The sequence below is a fragment of the Lissotriton helveticus genome, chromosome 2_1 (genome assembly GCF_964261635.1).
Source record: "Lissotriton helveticus chromosome 2_1, aLisHel1.1, whole genome shotgun sequence".
NCBI lineage: Eukaryota > Metazoa > Chordata > Amphibia > Caudata > Salamandridae > Lissotriton > Lissotriton helveticus.
Window position 1 is genome coordinate 110,141,420 of NC_136059.1, and position 25,555 is coordinate 110,166,974.

At 49.8% G+C, this 25,555-nt stretch overlaps 1 protein-coding gene across 2 annotated transcripts in view; it reads right to left on the reverse strand.

Moving 5' to 3' along the window:
• LOC144819236 (PC-esterase domain-containing protein 1A-like) overlaps positions 1-25,555 on the reverse strand; it is a 359,196-nt gene that overhangs the window by 235,787 nt on the left and 97,854 nt on the right. The gene's annotated exons all lie outside the window — the stretch shown is intronic.

Sequence of the window (25,555 nt, forward strand, 5' to 3'; positions counted from 1 at the left end):
CAAAAGTGTGCGGGCACAGCCATTGTCTCCAATATATTGACACGCTCATGCACCTCTCCTGTCCCACTTCGCTAAGCTACCCGGCAACAAGCATGGCGCTACATCGGTAGCAAGACCTAAAAATTAACAAGAGGTCTTAAGGTGGGGGAGGATTAGCCTTACCAGACTTATTATCTTCTTGTTATGCTTTCCATGTAATTTTTTTTTTAGGATGTTGGCGAATAAAACCGATTCCTCATCGTTAGGTCTTTTGTTTGAGGCCATGTTAAAGGATGTGGTACAAGAGCAGGTTTTTTTCTGTATAAGTATGGAGATCCGAAATTTTACAAAAAAGTTAGGCTAAAGATTTTGAGGGCAGCTTTAAAAACATGGATGTTTATAAGAAGGGAAATTAATATCCCCTATTAGGCTCCAGTCTGGGACTCCCCCGGCACTCCAGAATGCTTACAAGATCGATTGAGTCAGTCACTTAAAACAGGGGGTATAAAATGTTGGGGCGACCTACAAGAACGCTGCAAGCCTATGAGCTGGGATGCACTTAGTAGGTTAACCCAAGGAGGAGGAGGTAAACTCAAAAGCAGATCAAGTCACTAGAACAGGTTTGTGGAAAAAGGAAGTCTCGTACTGGTATTGAGCTTTACTGAATGCGGAGGATGAGGGAGAGTCCGAAGTTTTGAGATTATAGGCGGAAGAAAACAGAGAGAACGAAATAGATGTCTATAAGGTATGGTCTGACTCCTTTGTTATGTTACAGGCTATAGTTAAACCAGCGGCATTGAGGAGGTATACTGCTTATAGAGTATATTGGTCTCCAAAAAAAGTTGTCCAAGGTGACTGGGAATGCATATAGTCGTCCAAGGTGAAAATACCCAGATGCAGATGATATTCATATTTTTATGGAATGTCCAGGAATCAAGTCGTATTGGACGGAGATATGTGAATTCTTGGAAATTGTATTGAAAAGACAAATGGAAGTAAGTAAGTTTGATTTTCTTTGGTCTACCAAATGACTACCATATGAATACACCTATGTTTAATTTTATATTCTATGAAATCATTCTCGCAAGGAGAGAAATTTGTAGGGCTTGGAAATCCGAACACCCCCGACTTTCGCTGAACATCTGAAGAACATTATTCGTACTACTGAGTCTGACATAGCTTGCGATTCAAAATGTAAAGTAAAGGCCTGGGCAGATTTGTTAACTTGGAAAGAAAAGGAAACCAGGTCCAATTATTAAGCCATTGCACTGTCGTACTTGGCCTCCTAACTTTAATGGGGGCCTCCGGATAAGTGAACAAGAGTGGGAGTAGGTAACGGTGTCATCTTGGAGGGAAAGCCCCATTTTTCTCCATTGGCATCTCCCAAGGGCTGGTAAAGGTAGGCATGGAGTGATTGGAGGTATCCCATCTTGAGTTTTGGCAGTATGAGGACAACAACAAAAAAAAAAACAGTGTTTCTGTTAACACCTGAACATGGATGTCATCTAGCTAAGGAAAAAACAACATTGAAACTTGCTCGACCATCCTCAATTGCAACACATTAATGTAGGCTGACTCCACTAGGACTAAAATATTCAGACATCTCTCCCAAGTAACCCACTTCAACCATGAAGGGAGGAAGAGTGAAGGGACACTCAGTCCATGTTGGATCAATCTGAGCACCTTAAGAGATTGAAAAACTTAATTTCAGTATCTCGGAAAGTTCTTCAATCAGTCCCAAAACTGCTTTCACAAACTTTGAAGTCTTCACTGAAGTCTTGCAAAAGGAATCCAGGAACAAGATACCATCAAGCCATTGAAAAACAGCACTCACCTGGTGGTCTGACGAATGGAAGGTAAACACCTTTCACCATTTCAGAACGAAAACTTGATTGGTGTTGCAAACTCCTAATGCATGATTGTTTCTACAATGTGCCGACAGAGAATCAGAGTTGACTTCTTCACATTCAAGGAAAATCCCGGCTTATGCAGAGTTGTGACCATACTGGATAAACTGAGAGCACTTTTGCTGGATCATCTCTGCAAACAGAAGAAGCTGAAGTGCTCATCTCCTACTGTAAAATTTGGCTACTTCCTTTGCTCTTTGGCAATGTGAATTGGCAGAGATTGTCAATCCAACAAGGACAAAATCTCAAACCTCTCCTGCAGCAAGAATGCAGTTGAAATCCTAAGAACTGAAATCAGACACAGATCTCCATCCGTCTCTGAAATATTGAATACCAACTTTAGTCCAAGAACACACAATCTATATGGCCCCCTTTTCCAAAAGTGAAGCAATATCTTCCATCAAGGTGTTGCATTAGGGCCGAAAACGGCCGCTAAACCGGCGATAATTGCCTATCGCCCCCCTTGGTAAGATGCCCCTAAATTGTTTGAACTCCCAGAAGCAAAAAACCTTTGTCAAGAGTATCGAGGTGCTTCGATTTGCTGTTTCTCTACTAATCCTTAGAAGCCGATACATGAATGACTAGGCTTTCCAGAATCAGGTGAAAGCCCATACAGGTAGACCTGTAGGTGCTGGCCTGGATCCTTGTTTGAGATCATTAATCTAGGGCAGATTATGGCTTCAACCTAGCCTCCTTAATCCCCCTCGGTGCTCATGACGTAATGGTTCCGTCATGAGCACCAGTGCTCCTGGCGGAACCAGTCCGTCCCTCCCTTTTTTACTTTTTGGAGGGCAGGGAGGTGGGGGCAGGAGGAGTGGAAGCACTATCCCAACCTCCCTCCAGAGGCCCTTTTCTGAAAACACTGAAACGATTGGGAGAGATATCTTTGTAAAGGGGAGAATTTCCCCCTTTCCAATGGTACCCTTCCCTAGTGGATCCCTGCTTGGGGATCGCCCCAGGAGGGTGATACGCGAGCCCACAAGCCACCGGGGGGGGGGGGGGGCTGGGGATTGAGGCGCCCCCCCCCCATTAAGTTTTGCCATACACCCTCTCTGCCCGGGGGGGGGGGGGTGGAGGGGGGGAATGGGGCGGCGGGGCAGAGAGCACACCAGACGCCAGTGATTTTTTTTTTATTGGCATGGGGTGGGGGCTGCCCACAATGGGCATGCCAATACCCCCGCCCCCCCCCAAAAAAAATGCCACAGTCTTTCTGCCCCCCCTCCCAGGAGGCAGATGAGGGCAGTAGTCCCTGACCTGCCCCCGGGGGAGGTGGGGCAGAAAACCCACAAAGCACCAGGGATTTTGGTTTATATACTTAGACGTTGTGGCAGCCCAGAATTGGCATCCCAATGCCCCAACCCCAAAGAAAATGCTACAGTCTTTCTGTCCACGGGAGGCAGATGGGGCAATAGCTCGATTGGGAGGGGGTGGGGGGGGGCAGAAAGCCCCCTAGGTGCCAGGGATTTCTTTCCCCCAAATTTCGGGGTGGGGGCTGCCCAGAATGGGCAAACCAATGCCCCCCCCACACGTCTGGCTGGCTGATGAGGATGATGAATCCGAAACTGGTCCCAAGATGCTTGTTTCGGGTCCAGGGAAGACATGGCTTGGCAGTTTGGGCTGGACTGTTCCGATGAGGCACAGGGTCAGACTGATTTGCATATGGCCATGTCTGAACTGGGGTGGTGGAGTGAGCTAAAGAACGGTGATGGATTACACCCAAATCAGTTGACTGGGGGTGAGTGTTTGATTTGCTCAAACACTCCGTCCATCATCCCCTTTGGTAACGAGTCTCTTGGCCAGCAGTAAAGCTACTCTCACAAGTTTACCTGTAGCTCCCTTAAAGGACAAAACCAATCCCAGCATACAGACCTGTGGAGAGCATTGCAGCTTGACATGTCATCGTATACGAATCACATCATTCCAGAACTTCGCCACCCTGCGGCATATCCAGGCTAAGTGCTAGAAGTCAGCATCCATGGCTCCACAGCGCTTACATACATCAGTGTCTCTAAGCCCATATTTGAACACCTTACGTGGAGTGTGATAATCCGGATGGATGGATTTGAAATGAATTATTCGAAGATTGCCAATGTAAGTTAGGGTACCAGTAAGCTGGCAGCAGTGCTCCTAGTCTTGCAATGTTAGCGGGGGGAGTCAAATATGTATTCCATTTCTCCAGACTTTTGTTGCATGGCAGGGGTTTTTCCGCTCTAGCAGAGTGGTAAAGTTTTGTAAGGAGTGCACGTAGTGTCAGACAGACAAGCATGAGAAAGTGGTGCAGGAGCAACTGTCGGAATATCTGGAATCACAACAACTTCCGCATGATTCCCAGTCTGGCATTAGGCCGGGCTTCAGTACTGAATCTGCATTACTGGAAGTATCAGAGTCAATTCGCGAGTGTGTGGATGGGGGCGAGGAGGCCATGTTGGTCCTCCTCGACCTATCCGCAGCTTTCGATACGGTCTCACATGGCATTCTTCTGGGCCGTCTCCATGATATTGGCATTGGGGAACTACCGCTGGCATGGGTGAAATCTTTTCTGAAGGATAGATCGCAGCAGGTCTTTTTCAGGCCATATGTTTCCGCTGAGAAACCACTGGTGTGTGGGGTCCCGCAGGGCTCTGCACTTAGCCCTCTATTCTTCAATGTCTATCTGGCCCCTTTAGCGGAAGTGGCGGAATCCTGGGTTGTCAGAGTGATCTCGTACGCTGATGATACTCAGCTTGTGTTTTCATTTAGGGATCACTCTGATGGCAACATGTCCAACTTCCGTTGTTGCCTAATTAATATTGCATCCTAGATGACCACCAACAACCTCAAACTGAATATGGACAAGACTGAGGTCTTGTTCTTCAATCAAAAATCTCCCCTCCCCGCTAATGTATGGTGGCCGACGGAATTAGACCCTCCACCTGTTCCAGTTCAAACGGCCCGTAATCTGGGCTTTCACTTTGATACTGCTCTGTCCTGCAATACTCAAATTAACAAAGTCTCGGCAGCCTGCTTTGGCAAACTCTGTATGATCAAAAGAATTGTGCTCTTCCTTCCGCTTGACTCGCGGAGGACGGTGGTCCATGCTTTAATTACATCCCACTTGGACTACGCAAACAGCCTATGATGAAGAAAATTAAATTGTGCTCTTCCTTCCGCTTGACTCGCGGAGGACGGTGGTCCATGCTTTAATTACATCACACTTGGACTACGCAAACAGCCTATACGTGGGAGCCCCGGCCTACCGGATTAAACGACTGCAGATTGTGCAGAATGCCGCGGCCAGGTTGATCTGTAACATCCCGTATTGCCATTCCATCACTCCATATCTTGCCAAGCTGCACTGGCTGCCGGTAAGCTACCGCATACAATTCAAGGCCTTGGTCATCGCCTTTCGGGCCCTTAACGGTCTAGGTCCTGCCTATTTGAGACATAGACTCGAATCTGTCCAATCAGTCCGTGACCATCTTCGCTTGATGTACGTCCCGCGTTTTCGCCGTGCAAGAACTGGGGGCCGGGCCTTTGCTGTGGCCACGGCAAAGCTCTGGAATCACCTCCCTCTTGATCTTAGATTCATCACATCTGAATCTCTGTTTCGGAGGAGACTTAAGACCGTTTTTTTTTCCATGATCTAGTTCACACTGTATCCCTCTGGTGTCGGTTGTCTGCAGCGTCGGACACCTCCGTTGGGGGTAGCCGTGCGCTTTATAAGTTTCAAAATAAATAAAATAAATGGTGTGTACGGTCTGTAAAGTAGGAGGTTCTGCAGAGAAAGTAAGATAATGTGCCTGTTCCGCTTTTTTTAACCTGTGGAAAAGGAATATAAATGGAGTCTTATTCAGCACGTAACGAAGATAATCATCTGTCAAAAAAACACCATTGGGTATAGATCCATCAGTTAATCTATTCCTGCCAGCTTCAGAATGTACATAGCTGCTGCCTAATGCGTCACGGACAAGTTAGAGTAGAATGCAAGTGCAACAGAGGGGAATATAGTGGCAAATTCTCTGCCATGCGGCCAAAGGCCTGCCAGGCCACTATAGTAGTGTCAACAGTGTTGATCGCAGAGCAGGGTGTCTGTCGATTAGCCTGAGTAAGCATGGAACATAAAGGAACAGAGTGTGCGTCTCCATCCATTGAGCATTTGCCCATCCCTGCATGCGAAGCTGCTCTATTTAGGCTGACTCTTTCCCCAAATTTTACATTATCGGGCCTACTTGTTTACCGGCCCCCTGATTCCCCTGCAACTTGGGATTCAACTCTCGCAGAATCTGTTGCGCCATATGCCATGAAAACAGCTAATTTTACCTTGCTGGGCGATATAAATTTACATCTGGAAGATATAACATGCAAAAATAGCGTTAGTTTTATTTCTGATACGGCTTCCCTTAATCTAAATTTACTAAATTCTGGTCAGACGCATGTCGCTGGACATTTTTTCAAATCTCACTACAATTTCCTGCACTCCAGCCTTTCAAACAAGTTGGTTCGACCATTACCAGATCAATTTCATCCTTACTCTACCATTAGACAAGGACACGGATGGCAGGGGAATCAAAGAGAAATTGGAAGAAATTAGACAAACAGACTTAATAATTGTTTGGACGCCCAAAAGCCAGCCTTAGAGCATAGTGTCAGGAATTCCAGTCATGCGGGGGAAAACACCGTGATCGGCGAAGACGGACTACAACTCCCAGAACGCTTATTTTTATTTATTTTTTTTATTTTTATTTTTAACATTTAGTATAGCGCGAACAAATGCCCAAAGGCGTCTCGGCGCTGTAAACTGCAGGCTCTCCTAACTTTGGCTTCTGGACTCTAGAGATTAAACAGCCATGTTTTCAGCTGCTTCCTGAATACCAGCAAATTTGGGCTAGATCTAATGGTTTGCGGTAGTGTGTTCCACAATTTCGGGGCAGCCACCAAGAAGCGTCTGTCTCCCCAGTTAACCAATCTAGTGCGTGGCACTACCAGATCGTTCATCTTTGCGGACCGAAGTGGCCGAGAAGGCTGATATGGGATAAGATGATCTCTCAGAAATTGTGGGGCTTGTTGGTGTAATGCTTTATATACAATGCACAAGGTTTTAAACTTTATTCGGTTCTTTACGGGCAGCCAGTGAAGATCTCTCAGGGTGTTAGTTATTGGCTTAAATCTCGGGACACCTGAGAGTAACCTGGCCGCAGCGTTCTGTACTAATTGCATTTTTTTTATAACTCTGATTTGAGCGTTGGCAAACAAGCCATTACAATAATCTAGTGCCGACAAAACAAGGGCACTTATCAGGGTTCTACCCACAGATTCAGGGAGAAATGGCAGGATCTTTCTTACCAGGCGTAGTTTGTAAAAAGCTGCCGAGGTCGTCTGGTTGGCATGAGCCATAAAGTTCAAGTTATCGTCGAAGGTGACACCTAGGTTTCTCACCTTCGTAGTTGGTTTAGGCAAGGCTCCAAAAGATGGTGGCCACCATGCCGGAGACCAGCTAGGGCTAAGGTGACCAAACATTACCACTTCTGTTTTTTCAGAATTCAGCTTTAAGCGGCTTCCGGACATCCATCGACCGATAGCCAGCAATCCTGCCTTAAAACTTTCTGCCACTGCTTCCCCATCATCCCTGACCGTCAAGATCAACTGGGTGTCGTCAGCATATGAGGTAAGGTTCATCCCGTGCGCTTTGATGGTTTTTGCGAGGTCCGACACATAGATATTGAAGAGTGTCGGACTCAGGGATGAACCTTGGGGTACCCCACATGGCAGGGACAACTCCGTTGACTCGAATTGTCCCAAGGCGACTGCCTGAGATCTATCCGCCAGGAACGATGCCAGCAGTTTCTTGGCCAGGCCACTTACGCCCATCCCCTCGACACGATCGACCAAGATCTTATGATCGACCGTGTCGAAGGCGGCCGATAGGTCTAGAAGCACCAGTAGTGCTGACCCCCCCTGGTCTCGAATCAGACGGATGTCATCCGCTGCCTTAATGAGGGCTGTTTCTGTACCATGAAACTTACGGAATCCGAATTGCGTTTCATCGAGCAGCTGGTTTTGCTCGATGAACTCCGCAAGTTGAGTATTCATGGCCTTTTCTGCCACTTTGGCTAGGAATGGAAGGTTAGCTATGGGCCTATAGTTTTTTAGCTCTACTTTATCTAGGCCCTCTTTTTTCAGGAGTGGCTTCAATAAAGTTTTCTTTAGAGGGATGGGAAAAGTTCCAGTACAAAACATTTGATTACAAATGTGAGTTATGGCCGGGATCAGGATATCCATTAATGGGCGTATGGTTTTCAACGGGCAGGGGTCCAGTGCTGAGCCGGATTTAATGGATTTGATAATTTCCTGGGTTTGACTATCCGAAATTTCCGCAAATTGCAAGAATGTTTTATCGGTATTTGGCCTCCTTGAATCGTTACTTTTTGGATGATCAGATGACGTGAATGAAGAAAAGATATCATTTACTTTAGTAAAGAAGTAGGAGGCTATTGAGTCACAAAACTTTTGTGAAGTTGGGGGGTGTAGATCAGGAGTTGCTCCTGCCAGTTGTTTGGTTATATCGGGCAAGGTTATGCAAACGGGAAAGCCGTTGCATAACACAGGGGTAAACACGCCCATAAATGAGGAACCCGGGGGAAGAAACGCTGTCGGATATTGAGATTGCACCGACACTTCTGCATCCTTGTCAGAGGCTATCGGAGAGGAGAGAAGCAGTGGGAGCATTACACGAGAACGGAGGTAGGTCGAGTCGTTACTCCCTGGGCCGTGTCTCGTCTATCTCGCCCTGTGTCAGTGCAGACACACTACCGAGCCTCAGCCTATCGCCGGGTAGTCTCGGCGGACTCAGAGCTTCGGCGTTGCAGACGCTGGTTGGAGCCGTGGCTCCCAGCCCTGCCGGCATTGTAGTGATACCCGCTGTGACGCACACCGGGAGGTGTTTGCCGCGTCACAGCCGCCGGGTGTCCAGGGGTGATCGAGCGGCTGCTCTCGCCCTTTCATCTGCCATTGAAGAGAACATCGGAGACGCAACACCAGGAGGTGTTCAGCGTCCCGGTGTAAAACGAGGAAGAGGTCGAGCGGCCGCTCCCTTCGGGTAGAGACCCCGGCTGGGTGTCTCCCTGTCTCCTCTGTCCTACCACAGAACACCTTTGTCGCTCACAGCACATCGAGTGGTATTGCCGGCCACTAGGTTTTCTGCCCTCTGTTGGCATACGCCGGGACCGGCGTATAGGCAGAGGACGGTCTGGTCCATTCGTGCTGTGGGTTGGTAAAACGTCCACGAGTAGTCCGAGGAAGAGGTCGAGCGGCTGCTCCCTCCGGGTAGAGACCCCGGCTGGGTGTCTCCCTGTCTCCTCGCTACAACCACAGACTAACAGTGCACCTCACAGCATATCAATTGGTATTCCGTGCTGTGGGTTGGTAACTTACAAGGCTGGAAGATTCCAGCGACACTTTCATTTCGGCTTATTGTAGTTTTCTTTATCCTTCATTAAAGTCCTCAATACCTACTTGCGTGTTGTGTCCTCCTTGCGAGTGTCTGTTACCGATCCCGAGACCACCAAGACGTTACACATAGTGCCGATCACCTTGCGGCATCAGTACAAAGATGGCTTACAGAGGCCTTTGACATTTGTCTCCCAATGACAAATCAAAAAAGATACAACCACCGTCCACCAGCGCCATGGTACGATGAGTCATTAAAAATAATAAAAACTAATTGCAAGATCTTGGAAAATAAATGGAGAAGGGTCTACGCCCAAGCATCCAAACAGGTCTATAAAATTGCTTTGAATAAATACGATAAATATAAACAGGCCCGAGCTAATTTTATCAACGCGACTATTTCCAATGCAACGAATTGCGCTAAAACTCTTTTTAACACAGTAAAAGAATTAGCGGGATCGAAAACTTCAATGAAGTCCCCTGCACTGACTCAGTCTAAATGTGAGGAACTAGATTCCTTTCTTATCCATAAAGTAGATAAAATCTATCAAGAGATTGTTTCGGAACAAGAAGTACAGGATACCTAAACCCATTCTTCACCACTATTTTCCAACATGTCGCACTCCTCCGCTAAGCAAGCAAAAAATCGAAAGGAGTCTGACTGTCCCCATAAAACTTGGCCCCATCTCACAACAGATAGTGTGGCCCTACTTCTAAACATTAAATCAGGATCGCCGAAAGATCCTCTAACGGCCATTATTTTTAAACAGTTGAACAACTCAGTGCTATCTGTGATAACACATCTTCTCAATACTTCAATCTGTTTTTCCATTGACATGGAAACACGCAATGATACATCCCCTGCTGAAAAAGGCAAACGCGGACCCAGGGCTATCCAATAACTATCGTCCCATATCACTACTCCCGATACTGTCTAAAATTTTAGGAAAACATATTCACACGCATTTGACTCATTATGTCACAATACACCACCTACTTCATTCCTCGCAATCAGGTTTTAGAGCGGGCTTTTCAACCGAGACCACACTCCTAGGAGGCACAGAAGGCATTCGCCACTATCTCGACAATGGGGAAACAGTGGCGCTCATTCTGCTAGATTTGAGCACCGCATTCAATACTATATCCCATACTGTACTCATCAATACACTGAGCTCACAGGGTACAGGTGGAGCGGCTTTGAACTGAATAGGAGCCTTCATCTCAAACAGAACCTTTCAAGTTTTCTCTCAGAATGCCAGTTCGAAAGTCCACTCTTTTGCCCATGATGTGCCACAAGGGTCCATTCTCTGCCCGCTGTTATTCAATCTGTACGTAAGACCACTTGTTGAGTTGGCTGAGAAATCTGGACTGTCTATTTACTCTTATGCAGACGATTCAGGAATCATGTTCTCGTTATCTGCTCATAACACTGCTACAACCTCTGTACTCCAAACAGGCCTAAATAACATAGCAGCTTGGATGCAATCTAATTTATTGAAATTGAATGGAGAGAAAACAGAGATACTGGTCCCCAGGAAAACAGAAACATCTCTGGAGCCAGCAACATTGGCCGTGCAAAATGGGTGTTCTTCCATCTTCCTCATCGCAAGTACGCAATTTAGGTGTGCTAATTGACGAGACCCTCAGTATGCATTCCCAGTCAGTTAAAGTCGCAGCCACTTTTTTTTTTTTCACAACAAGTTTTATTGAGTGATTAGGCAAAAATAGATACGTGGCTCTCCACAGTCCGGAGATCACCACCAAGCATCATGACACGTTTTTATCATTAGTGCAAAGTCCAATCAATAAACAAGAGGAAAGACAAGAACCCCCCCTCCTCCACCCACCGACCCCAACCACCCAACTACCCTTCTACCCACCCCTTATCCCTCCCTAACCCCATGCACGTGAGTATAGAAAATATTCAGTACTTGGTCGTAGTGTGCTAGGTATGACGCACTTCCTAGGCCCGTAAGGCAGCATCTACCCGTATTTCCTCCTCTTGTTCTACTGGGGGGTCCAGTATCAACCCCCTATATTCCGCCCACCGCTTCCAGATCTTAAAATGCTTACGGGGGCATCCTCTTGCTTCAAATACAGGGCGTTCCAGTCCCATAAAGTAGTCTAGTCCAGCCTTCCATGCACACAGGGGGGGGGGGGGGGCTCGCTCTCCCTTCCATGCTCGGGCTAGGACCCTTTTGGCAACAACAAGCCCCAGCAACAACAGATGGCGTTTGTATATATTTCCACCCACACTCTCCAATACATGGAGCAACCGTAATCGAGGGGTGCGGGGAAGATCCCATCCCAATACCTCTGACAAGCAACTCCAAACACCCCTCCAGAATCTGATCAGCCCAGCACACGACCATACAGTGTGCAGCAGCGTACCCGTTGCAGCTCCACAGCGCAGACACTCCGGAGACCCAATCAGTCCCGCCTTCCACAACCGCTCCCGGGTGTAATAGGCTAATCAAATTCAAGTACTTACACAGGGCCTAAGTCGTATTGCAATGGCAGCCCCTCGCGGGGACTCCAGGGCCTCCCTCCAGTCATCCTCATCCAGGGGACCAACATCTTCCTCCCAGGCCTCCTTGAGGGGAAGTAGGGTGGTGGAGCAGTGAGTGACCAGCGTTTGATAGATTTGGGACACCTTATCTCCAAGGTCTCCCATGAAGACCTTTGCTTCAACTGGGCTAAATTCCGGGAGCGACTCCATGTTAGCGATGGTAGGCGCCAGCGCATGGCGAAACTGTAGGTTTTTGGGTCTTGGGCATGTGGAATTCAGTGCTGAGTTCCTGGAATGATTTGAGGGTGACCCCGGTCAGCACATGACCCAATGACGAGATCCCAATGGCGTCCCAGCCATCAAACCCCGCCAATGAGGCCAGCGCGGGGAGCCGCCCGTTCTTCCACAACGGAGTCTCCGCCGTTAATCTACCCCACCAGCCCATGCGACGCAGCGCCTGTCGCCACATAACAAAGACAACTCGCGTGGCACATGGCAATGTCCGCCGCAGCCTAGCCGAGTACAGGATCGTGTGGCGTGTGTTGTCCCCCATCAGCGAGCGCTCCAGAGCATATGCTGGGTCTCCCCTGTCTCCATACCACCATTCATTGAGTACCAGTAACTGGGAGGCCTGATAATAGGACAATAGGTACGACAAGGCCAAACCACCACAATACGTGGACAGGAAGCATGTCCGCAGCGCTACTCTGGCAGCACCCCCAGCCCACAGGAAACGGCCCAAAACGGAGTTGACCTGCCGAAACCAATGGGGGGTAATCGGGTGTGGGTAGCTTTGCAGCTGGTATAAAAGGCGCGGGAGCGCAACCATTTTGAAGATTGCAGACCTACCGAAAATAGTCAGGGGCATCCGGGACCACGTTTTCACGTCCGTCTGGACCCTCTCCTATACTGGTACTATGTTACGTTCCCAGGCAATATCCACGGATTCTGAGGGGAACACCCCCAGGTACTTCAAACCCCCGGCCGCTACCTGCAACGCTGAAGCCCAGGGGTCCGCCGCCATCCCGCCACCCAACACCCACAGAGTGGACTTACGTGGGTTTAGACAAAGGCCCGAGACCTCCCCGAAAATACGCATAATTTCCAAGACTCGGGGCCCCGATCTGTGTAAATCAGTAAGAAAGAAGAGGACGTCATCTGCATACAATGCAATTCTATCAGTGAGGTTCCCACTCCACTCAAAGCCCCGCATCTGTGCGTCAATGCGCACCCAAGAGGCCAGAGGCTCCATAGCTAGTGCAAATAAGTATGGGGAGAGGGGACACCCCTGCCGGGTCCCCCGGCCAATCAGAAACTTTTCTGAGACCGCCCCGGAGACCCGCACCGATGCGGTGATATCGGTATAGAGTAATTTAATGTAGGAAATAAACACCGGGCCCAGAATGAGACGAGGCAGGAGCGCAAATAGGTACGTCCAACTAACCGAATCAAAAGCTTTATCAATATCCGCTAGTAGCAGAGCCGCCCGTTCCCCCGTGGCCCCCATGGCATCGACTGCCGCCTGTGCCCGTCGGATGTTGTGCCGCGTCGCCCTGCGCGGCATGAAGCCGGCTTGGTCTGGGTGGACCAGGTCCGTCACATACGGGAGTAGGCGGTTCGCCAATGCCTTAGCCAGTATTTGAGCCTCTATGTTGAGCAGGGATATTGGGCGATAAGAGTCATGTCTGTCTGGGGGTCTGCCCGGCTTCTGAAAGACCACAACTTCGGCATGACGCCAGTCAGGTGGCAACCTACCCCGTGTTCGCGCCGCCTCTAATGCACTCCGGTAATGGGACCCCAATTGGAGCTGAAATTTCCTATAGAATTCACTCGGGAAGCCACTTGGCCCAGGTGCCTTCCCCGTGTTGAGCTGTCCCAGTGCGTCTCCCAGTTCCTCCGCCGTAAGGGGAAGGTCTAATATTGTCTTGGTCTCATCCGAGACCGCCCTCGGAGGTAAGTCATCAATAAATTTAGCGACCTCATCCGCCGATAGACAATCCCGTGGAGCATATTGCGCCGTAAAGTAGCGGGCAAAACTCGCTGTCAGCTCAGCCGGGTCAGTAATCGCCACTCCGTCCCCAGCAGTGAGGCCCGGCAGCGTAATCGGTTGGAGAGTACGTTGACATAGCCTATGGAGCATGGTACAGGACTTATCCCCCCACTGATATACTCTACTGCGCGTGGCCAGCCAAGCTTGTCTAGCCTCATCGAGTAACACAGATGCATAGGACTGTTGGGCCTGCAGGAGCAACCTCACCGCAATCTCATCTCCCCCTCCCCGGCACCGCAGTTCCAAGGTTTCCACCAGTGTGGCTGCCTCAGCGACTGTCTCACGGCGTCGTCGACGGGCCGCCGCACACCCCGCGATGTCTACACCCCGTATGGTGGGCTTCATTGCCTCCCAGACTACGACTGCGTCTATGTCGCCCACTAGGTTTTCCTGCCAGTAATGGGCAAGCGCACCCCGTAGATGCTGGATATAGCTGGGCTGCTGAAGGTGCCACGAGGACATCCTCCACCGGAACAGTTGTCGTTTCTTAAGCAGCTCGACCCGGACTACCACCGGGGAGTGGTCAGAGAACCCCCTTGCAAGATCCCCGCCTCCCGCACTCTGTTCAGGAACACACTAGGCACAAACTCATAATCCAGTCTCGAGAAGGAGCCATGCACTGCAGAAACATACATGTACTCGCGTACCTTGGGATGCATATGTCGCCACACATCCACCCAGCCCATCCCCTCCACCAGTGCAGTCAACCGGGTAGGGGGGGCAGCCGTTAGTATCCCCTGTAATCTCTGACGGTCCATACATACATCCATTACCTCATTCCAATCACCCCCCAACACAGCCAAGGACTCTGGGATGTCTTCCCATACCGCAAACAGCTTCTCAGACAAAGACCACTGCAAAGGAGGAGGCATAAACACTCCCAAAAACTACTGGTTCAGTACCCACCATCCCTTTGATAAAAATGTAGCGACCCTGTGGATCCGCCCGCTGTCTCTCGTGGACGTAGGCCAAGCTGCGATGTACCAAGACAGCAACTCCTCTGGACCCCCTAGAAAACCCGGCATGAAAGACTTGTTGGTAGCCAAAAACCTCTGCAGACTAAGCACTTTCGATCCCATCATGTGCGTTTCTTGTAACAATAGCACATCTGCAGCCTCCCTCTTCCCCCATCGCAAAATTGCCCTCCGTTTGATCTTGTCCAGCATCCCCCTGACATTCCAGGTTACCACACGCATGGACTCACCGGGGAGCCCTGGAGGCACATCAGCCATAATCGAGTGGGACTAACCAAGTAGGCCCCCTGCGCCACACCCATGCACTCAGCACCGTCATCAGTAAATCAGAAAAACTCACGTGCAGCCCCCCCACCTACCCCAGGTCCCCCCCACAACAACCCCCCACCCACCTTAACCCAAACCAGCCCCAACCCTTCCCCCCACACCCCCCACCCCTATACCTCATAGAACTCTGAAGTACCTGTCGCGGCATGGGCAACCTCGGACCCAAAACATAGGACCCAAGGCCAACCATACCAATGGATCCCAACACCCCTGAAAACAGTAGAAACAACCCCCCCAGTCAACTCCCACTCTAGAAGGAGGTTGGTAGCCCCTATAAAGTAGCCACCCGAACCCAATCCCACACATGCACAAGGCATCATTTAGAATTAGCAATATAGGCAGTGTTCATGCATCCAAGCGATGGGACCTGGCCATGCGACTCCCCCAGCCGGAGCCCGTGGCATCAACAGATAAGCACAGTTCTCCCCAGGCCCTCAATGGTCTTTTCCAGAGTGATCGGAGTCCACAGTCCCACTATCTTGTGTCCCACTGACGGAAATGGATCGCTTCCGCGATCTGGACCTCTGGTTCCTTCTGCTCCGGGCAGGCTGGTCCCCCCGTTCCCGCGACGATCCTCTCGAATGGCCTGGGTTCAGTCCCGGTTGGGCATACGGCCTGATCCTCACCGTTTCGTCCGTCCATTTAAAGACGTCCTCCGGGGTATCGAAAAAGTGTGTCCGCGACTGGAAGACCACCCGCAGGCGGGCTGGATATAGCAGGGAATATTGGATTTTCAGACCTCGCAGTTTCGCCTTGGCGGCTATAAAGGAATGTCGCCGTTGCTGCACTAGCCTGGTGTAGTCAGGAAAGATCATGATCTTCTGATTCTCGAATGAAATGGAGTCCCTGGTCCTTGCTTCCCGCAAGATAGCGTCTCTATCATGGTAATTCAGAAGTCTAGCGATCACTGGTCTGGGCCGCTCACCCTCCGGTGGCCTCTGTGTCAGGGCCCGATGAGCACGCTCAATTACAAAGCAATTGGGTAGAACCCCCGGGGGTAGCCAGCTCTCCAGCCACTGGGATAGAAACTGCTCCATGTTCCCTTTCTCACACCTCTCCGGAAAACCAACGAAGCGAAGGTTGTTCCTGCGTGCGCGCCCTTCGGCATCTTCCACACGGGGCGCAAGGCCCCTTTGAATGTTTTCCATCGCCGCCATTTTCTGCTTCAGGGTCCTGACGTCTTCTTCCACCACCGAAATTCTGGATTCCGTCTCTGTAATTCGTGCCACTGCATTCCGCAGGTCCTGACGCAGCAGGGTCACATCTGCACCCACTGCCCCAATTTTGGCGTCCAGCATGTCCCTTGACTGGGTGATCGCTGCCATAAGCGCCGCATTGTCCGGCCCCGCTCCATGTTCTCCTCCAGATGACCCGGGCCCCCCACTGGGCCCCGTGAATTTATCGATGGGCCCCTGTTTGGAGGGACCGCCGCCTCCCCATGTCATGTCTGCAGTCAACCTTGGGGCTGCTATGTTATGAGCGCTTGCACTAGCGCAGACACCTCACACCTCCAGTAACGTCCAATGTAGGCCAACCCAGCGTCTCTTCTGCCCCCGGGTGCAGATGTCCCTTTCGCCGCTACCACCGGTGACTGGGTTGGCTCCCTGGTCGAAGTTAGAGCACGTGCCTCAAGCCAGGCTCAATCAGGCCCCCGGTCTGTGCCCACCTCGCCGGCGGCCTCGTGGTCTCGCAGTCTCGTGGCCAACCTGCTTCTGGCCGCTCTGCACTATTTCGCTGGGTGCTGCGGGCCCCACTCACTCCAGTAGCCGTCTCCCCATGCCCAGCAGCTTATAACACCGGTATCGGGGCCCCAGGGGAGTCACTCACTGTTTGTAGTCCGCCTCAGGGCTGCGCCAGGCACGGGCACGATCCTCGCTGGTCCGTCCGGCTACACACCAGTCTGCTGCCAGAGGAAGTGCAGCAGCGTTATGCCCAGTCGTCCAGATAAGGCCACACACCAGGGGTCTCAGCTCCCCAGGCCCCGCCTCGTTTCAGTCGCGGCCGAAGTCAGACGCCAGCCCCATCGGGCGGGGACCACCAAACTCGAGGCCCCAGCTGCACGGAATCGATGCAGGCCGCTGCTCCCCTTGGGCGTCCTCCGTGCGCTGATCACCACCGCTGTCACAGGCGAGACAACTGGGGGCTCGTCTGCCGCTCCGCCGTCTCCAAGAGGCTCCAGGCCCAAGTAAATTTGCAGCGCGGCCGGCCCACTTACAAGCCCTCCGGCCAGGAGGTGCCAAAATCGAGGCCCCGGCTTCGCTGTTCGGGACTAGGCCGCAGGCCGCCGCCGGCGACTCAGCCGTACCGAATGGTCCAGGAGCGCCGCTTTTCGTATCGGAGGACTCCCGGCACCTTCCGCCACATTTGCCCCACAAGTGGTCTGCAGTTCGGGTCCGGGGGCAAGGATAATAGGTCGGATATGTAACGGGCCGGCAGGAGCTCTAGAAAGCTGCAACCGTCATCGTCGCCCGCTAAGCCACGCCCCCGCAGCCACTTGTTTTACCATCATCAAATGACTGCGAAAAATCTGCTGGATGCTACCAGAAACGACCAGAAAAACCGTAGTCAATGCCTTGATTACATCAAGGCTGGACTACGGTAATGTGCTTTATGTGGGAGCAAACAAATCTGTAATCCGAAGATTACAGGTGGCACAAAATGCTGCAGTCAGGCTACTATGTAATGTTCCTAAGACCTCATCTATTTCATCCCACAAATGTAAACTTCACTGGCTGAAAATTGAGAGCAGAGTAAAATTTAAGACACTTACCTATATGCATAAAATTAAATCAGGAACGGCCCTAGTTACCTTCTTGCTCTGGCTAAACCATATTTCCCATCTCGTAATCTACGATCAGCCACCCAAGGAAGATTGGTCATCCCCAAATTCAAAATGGCCCGGATGGGGGGGAAAATCCTTTGCACATTTAGGGCCCGCACTCTGGAATTCACTCCCTGTCACGCTCCGAAATGAGACAAATTACATCACCTTCCGCAAGTCACTTAAAACCTGGTTATTTGATAAATAAAATTCTCTGGTTTCATGCTGCCTCTACTATTCTGTCTGCGCCGGGAAACCCTTTTTGGGTAGCTGTCGCGCAACACAAATTCCAAAAACGAACTATCTTCCACTGCCATATATGGGATAAAATTGTGTGAGCCGAACAAGTAGTGGGCAGATTGAGCATGAGCACACAAATAGTACAAATAAAGGTCAGGCACACTGAAGCCCCAATTTTATAATTTAAAGTAAGTTTCTCCCAGTTGAAACAAGCCTGTTTACCACCCCAATTCAACCGGAGGAGCAAAGTGCGCACAGTTTTAAAAAATTGTTTTGTGAGTGGAATCGGTATGTTGCTGAACAGGTATAAACATGGAGGCAGTACGACCATCTTGATAAGTGCTATACGATCGGCCAGCGATAATGGGAGCTTCACTCATCTGTCCACCTGTCGTTCTAACTTCGTATGTGCAGTGCTATACTTCTCGTGGATAACTGTGTCGGGGTCTCGATGAACCCACACCCCCAAATATTTTACAGGGTCCGTGGAGCACGCAAGCGGGAACTCAAGCTCATGAGGCAGGGTGCTTTCTGTTAGCGGCACCACCATCGATTTAGCTCAATTAATGTGTAAGCCTGAGAACAACCCAAAACGAATAGATTCCCTTAAAACTGGTGCCAAGAAAACGTGTGGCGCCTGTATAAAAAGCAACATGTCATCCGCGTACATTGAGATACCGACGGGAGACACATTGGAGAGCTCAGGCTCGATGCGGCTGTCTAATAATACAGACAAGGGGTTCTAGCGTGATCGCAAAAAGAAGGGGCAAAAGGGAGCACCCCTGCCACGTCCCCTTGTTTATGCAGATAGGGTCTGACGTACTATCCTCTACTCGGATCCGCGCTACATGGTCAGTGTACAGCAGACTTATCTAATTAATAAAGAGAGGGGAAAAGCCCATTTGCCGTAGAATATAAAAAAGGTAGCCCCATTCTATGGAATTAAAGGTCTTGGCGGCATCCAACATGACAGCCGTTGCTTGAGACCAGGCTTGAGAATATGGACCACAGGGCAAGCGCAAATTATGAGGTAGACCTGGAGGGAATGAACCCAGACTGGTCCGGAAGGAACAGGTCTTGCATGAGCGGCTGCAGACTGGTGGCAAGAATTATGCCAATATTTTGGCGTCAGTGTTCGATAAGAGTCGCAATGAGAAGGCGTTTTATCTTTAAGCCACGTGATAATCAGAGCCTCCCGAAGGGTTGGTGGCAGTTGGCCAGTGTCATATGCCTCGGAGTACATTGCCAAGAGATGAGGGGTTATTTCTTCTGCATATTCTTTATAAAATTCACTGGGAAAACCATCAGGGCCAGGGGCTTTCTTGTTTGGAGGAGTTTTGATCGCTATGCGAATATCTTCTACTGTAATTGGTTGGCTAAGAAACTCCCTTTGCCCATCCGAAAGCCACACAAGGGCTATGTCTGATAGGTATGAGTCTAGGTTCTCTGTGTCGGTCGCCCCGTGTGGTATATAAATCCGCGTTCGTGATTTTAAACTGTGCTAGAAGAAGCTGCAAGGTGGTTTCTAGCTTAGCATGCTGTCCGCGCAAGTCTTGCAAGATTCCAGCTGACGTGTCAATACAAGTGCCCTAAATAGTGGCCATAAAAGCTTCCCAAATGGTCGGAGCACTGTCAACCGACCCCTTGTTGTGATCAAAGTATTGCACTATAGCCTCGCAAATAGTTTCAGCATAAAATGAGTCTAGCAGAGCCTCAGGCCGAAAGGCCAGGTGAATGATCTGTGAACAGTACACGGAATTTGTAGGCGAAGGCACACTGGGCTGTGATCGGATAGTGTGTGAGGTAATCCCACTAGCTGTGACACCCAACCCCCCACTATCTCAATTAGGAGCCAGTAATCTAGCCCAGACCAGCTATCATGTGCGGTGGAAACATGTGTGCTTCTCCATATTTTGCTGACGCCATATATCAATAAGTCCCAGCTCAGCCATTCCCTCATTACTAACCTGGGCTGCCCCCAGGGGATTGACTACCCTTGCAGCTCGATGTGGGTCTAAATGTGTATTAAGGTCACCTCCCCACAAAATCACAGCATCAGGACAATCCTGCTGCGGGGAAATGATACACTCAAAGAGGAGGGATCATCTATATTTGGGCTTTAAGTGTTTACAATCGTGATTAAACTGCCCGCCAACTTCCCGTGTACCATGGCATATGGTCCTGCATCCTAGACGCATGTTTGATCATCATAAAGGGGAGGGTTTTCTTAAGGAGCGTGAGCCCTCCACGGGAGTAGGAAGAGGTAAAGCGGTACCCAGCCCACTGCGCTCCAACGTGAACCTCAGACAGGCGGGTTAGGTGTGCTTCTTGCAAAAGGGCAATTGTAACCTCATGCCGATCCAGATACGCTAAAACCTGGAGAATCTTTTTTGGTGAGTTAAGTCACCGTACATTACATGTTAAACAGGTTATTAAAGTGTGAGCTAGATGCAGAACTTTAGCGTGTTATACATTGAGCATATTTCAACTGCAGTGAGTGAAGGTACATATGTAATCCTCACAGTATCAATAAAAAGATTAGCCACAAACAAACCCTGCAAATCCCACCCACCCACCAACACCCCCCAGCCACTTCAACGTCCCCAACATGCCAAAGATATCCCAACCACCCCACCCCCTCCCTCCCTCCCCCCCACAATCCCCTAGTGTAACACCAAGTGAATAACCAGCTGTGGGGAATACCCACGAGGGAGCGCTGGAGCACAGTATCCCTCCTGGCGAAATGGGAGGGAGCAGAGTAAGCGTGTGAACAGTTCCTGGCCACTGTTATCGCAATATCATGAAACAATACGAAGATTACCCACATTAATAATCATTACTAGTTCAAACAATGAGGGAAATAACATCGGTACAGGTCAAGTGCTTGCTTAGTGTCTGCGGCTTGCGTGCCGAAGCCCACCATAACAGAGAGGCTGATATAGGTCACCCCAGAAGTGAAGCGAAGCAGAGGTGCACACCATCCACAACTCACGTGACCTGGTTTGGTCATTGTTCATCTGCCATCTCATTTGAGCCCCCACCCTCAGCCCCAGCTGCGGTATTGGGGGACCGGCTACGGCCAGTAAGAGTCTTGGCAAAGTCCATCGATGATTTCGGGCTGGTGAAGATCTGGGGCTTTCCATTTACTTCTATGCGCAGTGTCGGATAGAGCATAGATTAGGGTATCTGCACCGAGATGAGAAGTTTCTTAACCCCTTCGGGGCTGATGACGAGCTGGGCTCGTCATGGAGCAGGGCGCTCGCACGCTGATGACGAGCCCAGCTCGTCATGAGCCCCACCCTCGGGGGAAGCGCCAGCGCTCCCCCCGAGTCTGCCCGATTTTCTGCTTTTCTGCCGGGATGGCAGGGAAAGACCTTCCCCTGCCTCCCCCCGCCCTCCCCGCCCGCGCCATCAATGACGTCAGCGCGCGAGGCGCGCTGACGTCACTGGAGGTTCCTTTTGTTTACCGACGCGCAGGGAAGCCATTTGCTTCCTGCGCGTCGGATTGCAAAGAGGTTTGTTTTGCGGCTGGGGCAGGGGAGAATTTGCTGAAACGTACATCGAGGGGAAGGAAAGGCCTTTCCTTTCCCTCGATGCAACTTTAGAGCATTCCTGCTGCACGATCGTGCGATCATGCAGCTGGAATGGTAGGGATTACATTTTTTTTTTTTTGCCATTTTCGTTGTTCGGGGAGCGGCCCCTTGGGGAAGGGTCGCTCCCCTTTTTGGGGGATCATTAATTTGGATGTCTTTGTGTGCCTCCTATGTTGAGGAATGGTCGATTTTTCAAAATAAAATGCTTATGGGGGACATTTTGAAAATAGTATTATTGTGCTAATATTTATCAAGGATGCAAGTGCCTCTGTCCTTCATTTCTATTACTTTGTGTTTATCTGAAGTGGCTAAAAAACTTACCTGTCCTGCCTAGGCAAAGCTCACTAGTGGTTTTGGGCTGTTTTTTATTTTTTTTTTTTATTTGTGCTGCAATTCGAACACATGCTTTGTCTCCAGTGACCATGTGTGTGTTACTATGCCATCGCAGCGATGTGCGAAGGGGTCCCTTGTGTGAGCTGTCCATCATAGTGGGAAGCTCACAAATGTTTTTGGGCTGATGATTGTTTTCCTGAATTTGTGCTGCAACTCGAGCGCCATCTTTGTCTCCAGTGTCCATGTGTGCGTTACTATGCAATTGCACAGATGTGCGCAGGGGTCCCTTGTGTGAGCTGTCCATCATAGTGGGAAGGTCACAAATGTTTTTGGGCTGATGAATGTTTTCCTGAATTTGTGCTACAACTCGAGCGCTTGCTTTGTCTCCAGTGACCGTGTGTGTTACTATGCCATCGCACCGATGTGTGCACAGGTCCCTTAAGTGAGCTGTCCATCATAGTGGGAAGCTCACAAATGTTTTTGGGCTGATGATTGTTTTCCTGAATTTGTGCTGCAATTCGAGCGCCATCTTTGTCTCCAGTGTCCATGTGTGCGTTACTATGCAATTGCACAGATGTGCGCAGGGGTCCCTTGTGTGAGCTGTCCATCATAGTGGGAAGGTCACAAATGTTTTTGGGCTGATGATTGTTTTCCTGAATTTGTGCTGCAACTCGAGCTCTTGCTTTGTCTCCAGTGACCGTGTGTGTTACTATGCCATCGCACCAATGTGTGCACAGGTCCCTTGAGTGAGCTGTCCATCATAGTGGGTAAATTTAGGAAAGATGGTGCACTCCGCTAGTTGGTGGGCATTGCCAAACGGGGATCTTCTTTGTGAGTTCACATGCCTCTTATGTGTATAAATGGTCAGAGACTGATGAGAGCAGCAGATGGGGAGAAAGAAGCTCCTGGTCATAGGAATTGTTTTTGGATTGCGCTTGTAAAAATCAAGGATGCAAGTGCCTCTGTCCAGCATCACAGTTAACCACAGTAATTCTGTTGTCCCCCTCCCTATGAGAATCCCCGATGACGTCAGCGCGCACAGCACGCGCCAACATCTTCAGGGATTCCCAGGCGGTCGGGAAGCCATTTGCTTCCTGCGCCTGGAGGTGTTAGGTTGGTTTTGAGATATTTGGGGGGGTTTGGGGCTGCAAAGAGGCATCAGGGGAGAGGTAAGTGAATTTCCTCTCTTCTGATGTCTCTTTGCAGGGCATTTCTGCCTCACGGTCGCGCACAGCATTGCGATTGTGCGGTGGAAATGCCCCCACTAGCACCAGGGATCTTATTTTAGATTGTAGGAAGTGACCCATTGGGCAAGGGTCGCTTCCAGGTGGGTCGGATTTTAAATTTAGATTTTAGATTAAATGTCTTCTTATTGGTCCACTAGTCCCTTGATGGCAACATCTATATTTCCAGCAGTTATGACTCGTGATCGATATATGCTTCTTCTTCGCATGATGCATTTTGTTGATAATGATTTAGCGTTGCCACGCGATCACCCTGATTGTGACCGTCTTTTTAAGATTCGGCCTGTCCTTGATCACTTTGTTGATCGTTTTCCTGAGATCTTTGCACCTGGAAAAGAAATAGCTATGGACGAGTCTTTGGTATTGTTCAAGGGCCGCTTGGTTTTTAGGAAATACATTCCTAGTAAGAGGGCACGCTATGGAATCAAACTGTATACGCTGTGTGACAGTGATCCTGGATATGTTTATAATTTCAGGGTGTACACCGGTAAGGATTCCAGCATTAAACCTTCTGCTTGTCCATCCACTTTTGGAGTGACTGAGAAAATTGTGTGGGAACTAGGTAGACGATTATTTAACAAAGGCCACCATTTATATGTAGATAACTTCAACACTAGTGTGCGTTTGTTCAAGGAGTTGGCCAAAGTGGGCACTGTTGCATGTGGCACGATGCGCAGTAACCGGAAAGGTTTCCCAATAGAACTTGTTTGCAAAAGGCTTGTGCGGCGACAGTCTACTGCATTGCGATGTGGGAAGCTTCTAGCTGTGAAGTTTTCAGACAGGAGAGATGTTTACATGCTGACTACTATCCATGACGAAAGCACTGAAGCTCTGCCAGTTCGGGGTGAGACTGCTGAAGTGCGTAAACCTGTGTGCATTTTAGACTACAATAGGCACATGGGTGGTGTTGACAGAGTAGATCAGAGGTTGGAACCTTATGCTGCTCTTCGAAAGGCTTACGTTTGGTACAAGAAGTTGGCTATCCATCTTTTCCACTTGGCATCCTTTAATGCTTTTGTTGTTTTCCAGAAATCTTGTCCTGAGTCAAAGATGCCTTTTGTTAAGTTTCAGGAGACTATAATAGGCAGCCTTGTACTAGTGGAACAGGCAAGTGTGACAAGATTTGGAGTGGTGGAGGAAGTGGCTAGACTGAAAGATCGCCACTTTCCAGAATACATTCCTCCCACAACTGCAAAAGACAATCCCACTAAAAGATGTAGAGTCTGTTGACGAAGAGAAGTGCGGAGGGAGTCTCGTATGCACTGTCCTGACTGTCCTTCAAATCCTGGATTGTGTGTGCCAGCTTGTTTTAAATCATACCACACACAAAAGAAGTTTTGGGAGTTTCATTGAGCTTGTAAGTGTACTGTCTGGTCTGTTTTCTGTAATATTTTTTAGTCTGCTTTAAGGTTTGCATTAGTGCAAAGCATTTAGTTTTTGAATTTGTGTTAGCAGATTTGTAGGTTTCTACATTTGATTTGTGGTATTTCTTTAAAAAATTCTAATTTCGATGGTGGTGTGTGCAGGATTGTGCTTGGATTGTTGGTGTGCGTGGACTGGCGCTTGGCTGGTGGTGTGCGTGGTCTGGTGCTTGGCTGGCATAGTGCATGGATTGGAGTTGTGCTGGGGGGGTGCGTGGATTTTTGCTTGGTTGGCGGAGTGCATGGTTAGGTGCTTGGCTGGCGGTGTGAGTGGAGTGGTGCTTGGCTGGCGGTGTGTGTGGAGTGGTGCTTGGCTGGCGGTGTGTGTGGAGTGGTGCTTGGATGGTGGTGTTTGTGGAGTGGCGCTTGGCTGGTGGTGTGCGTGGAGTGATGCTTGGCTGGCGGTGTGTGTGGAGTGGTGCTTGGATGGTGTTGTGTTTGTGGAGTGGCGCTTGGCTGGTGGTGTGCGCGGAGTGATGCTTGGCTGGCGGTGTGTGTGGAGTGGTGCTTGGCTGGTGTTGTGTTTGTGGAGTGGCGCTTGGCTGGTGGTGTGCGTGTAGTGATGCTTGGCTGGTGGTGTGTGTGGAGTGATACTTGGCTGTCGGTGTGCGCTGAGTGGTGTTTGGCTGGCAGTGTGCATGGTCTGGTGCTTGGATGGTGGTGTGGGTGGACTGGCGCTCGGCAGGCGGTGTGTGAGTAGTTACTTTCTGTTGGTCACTACACACACTGCTA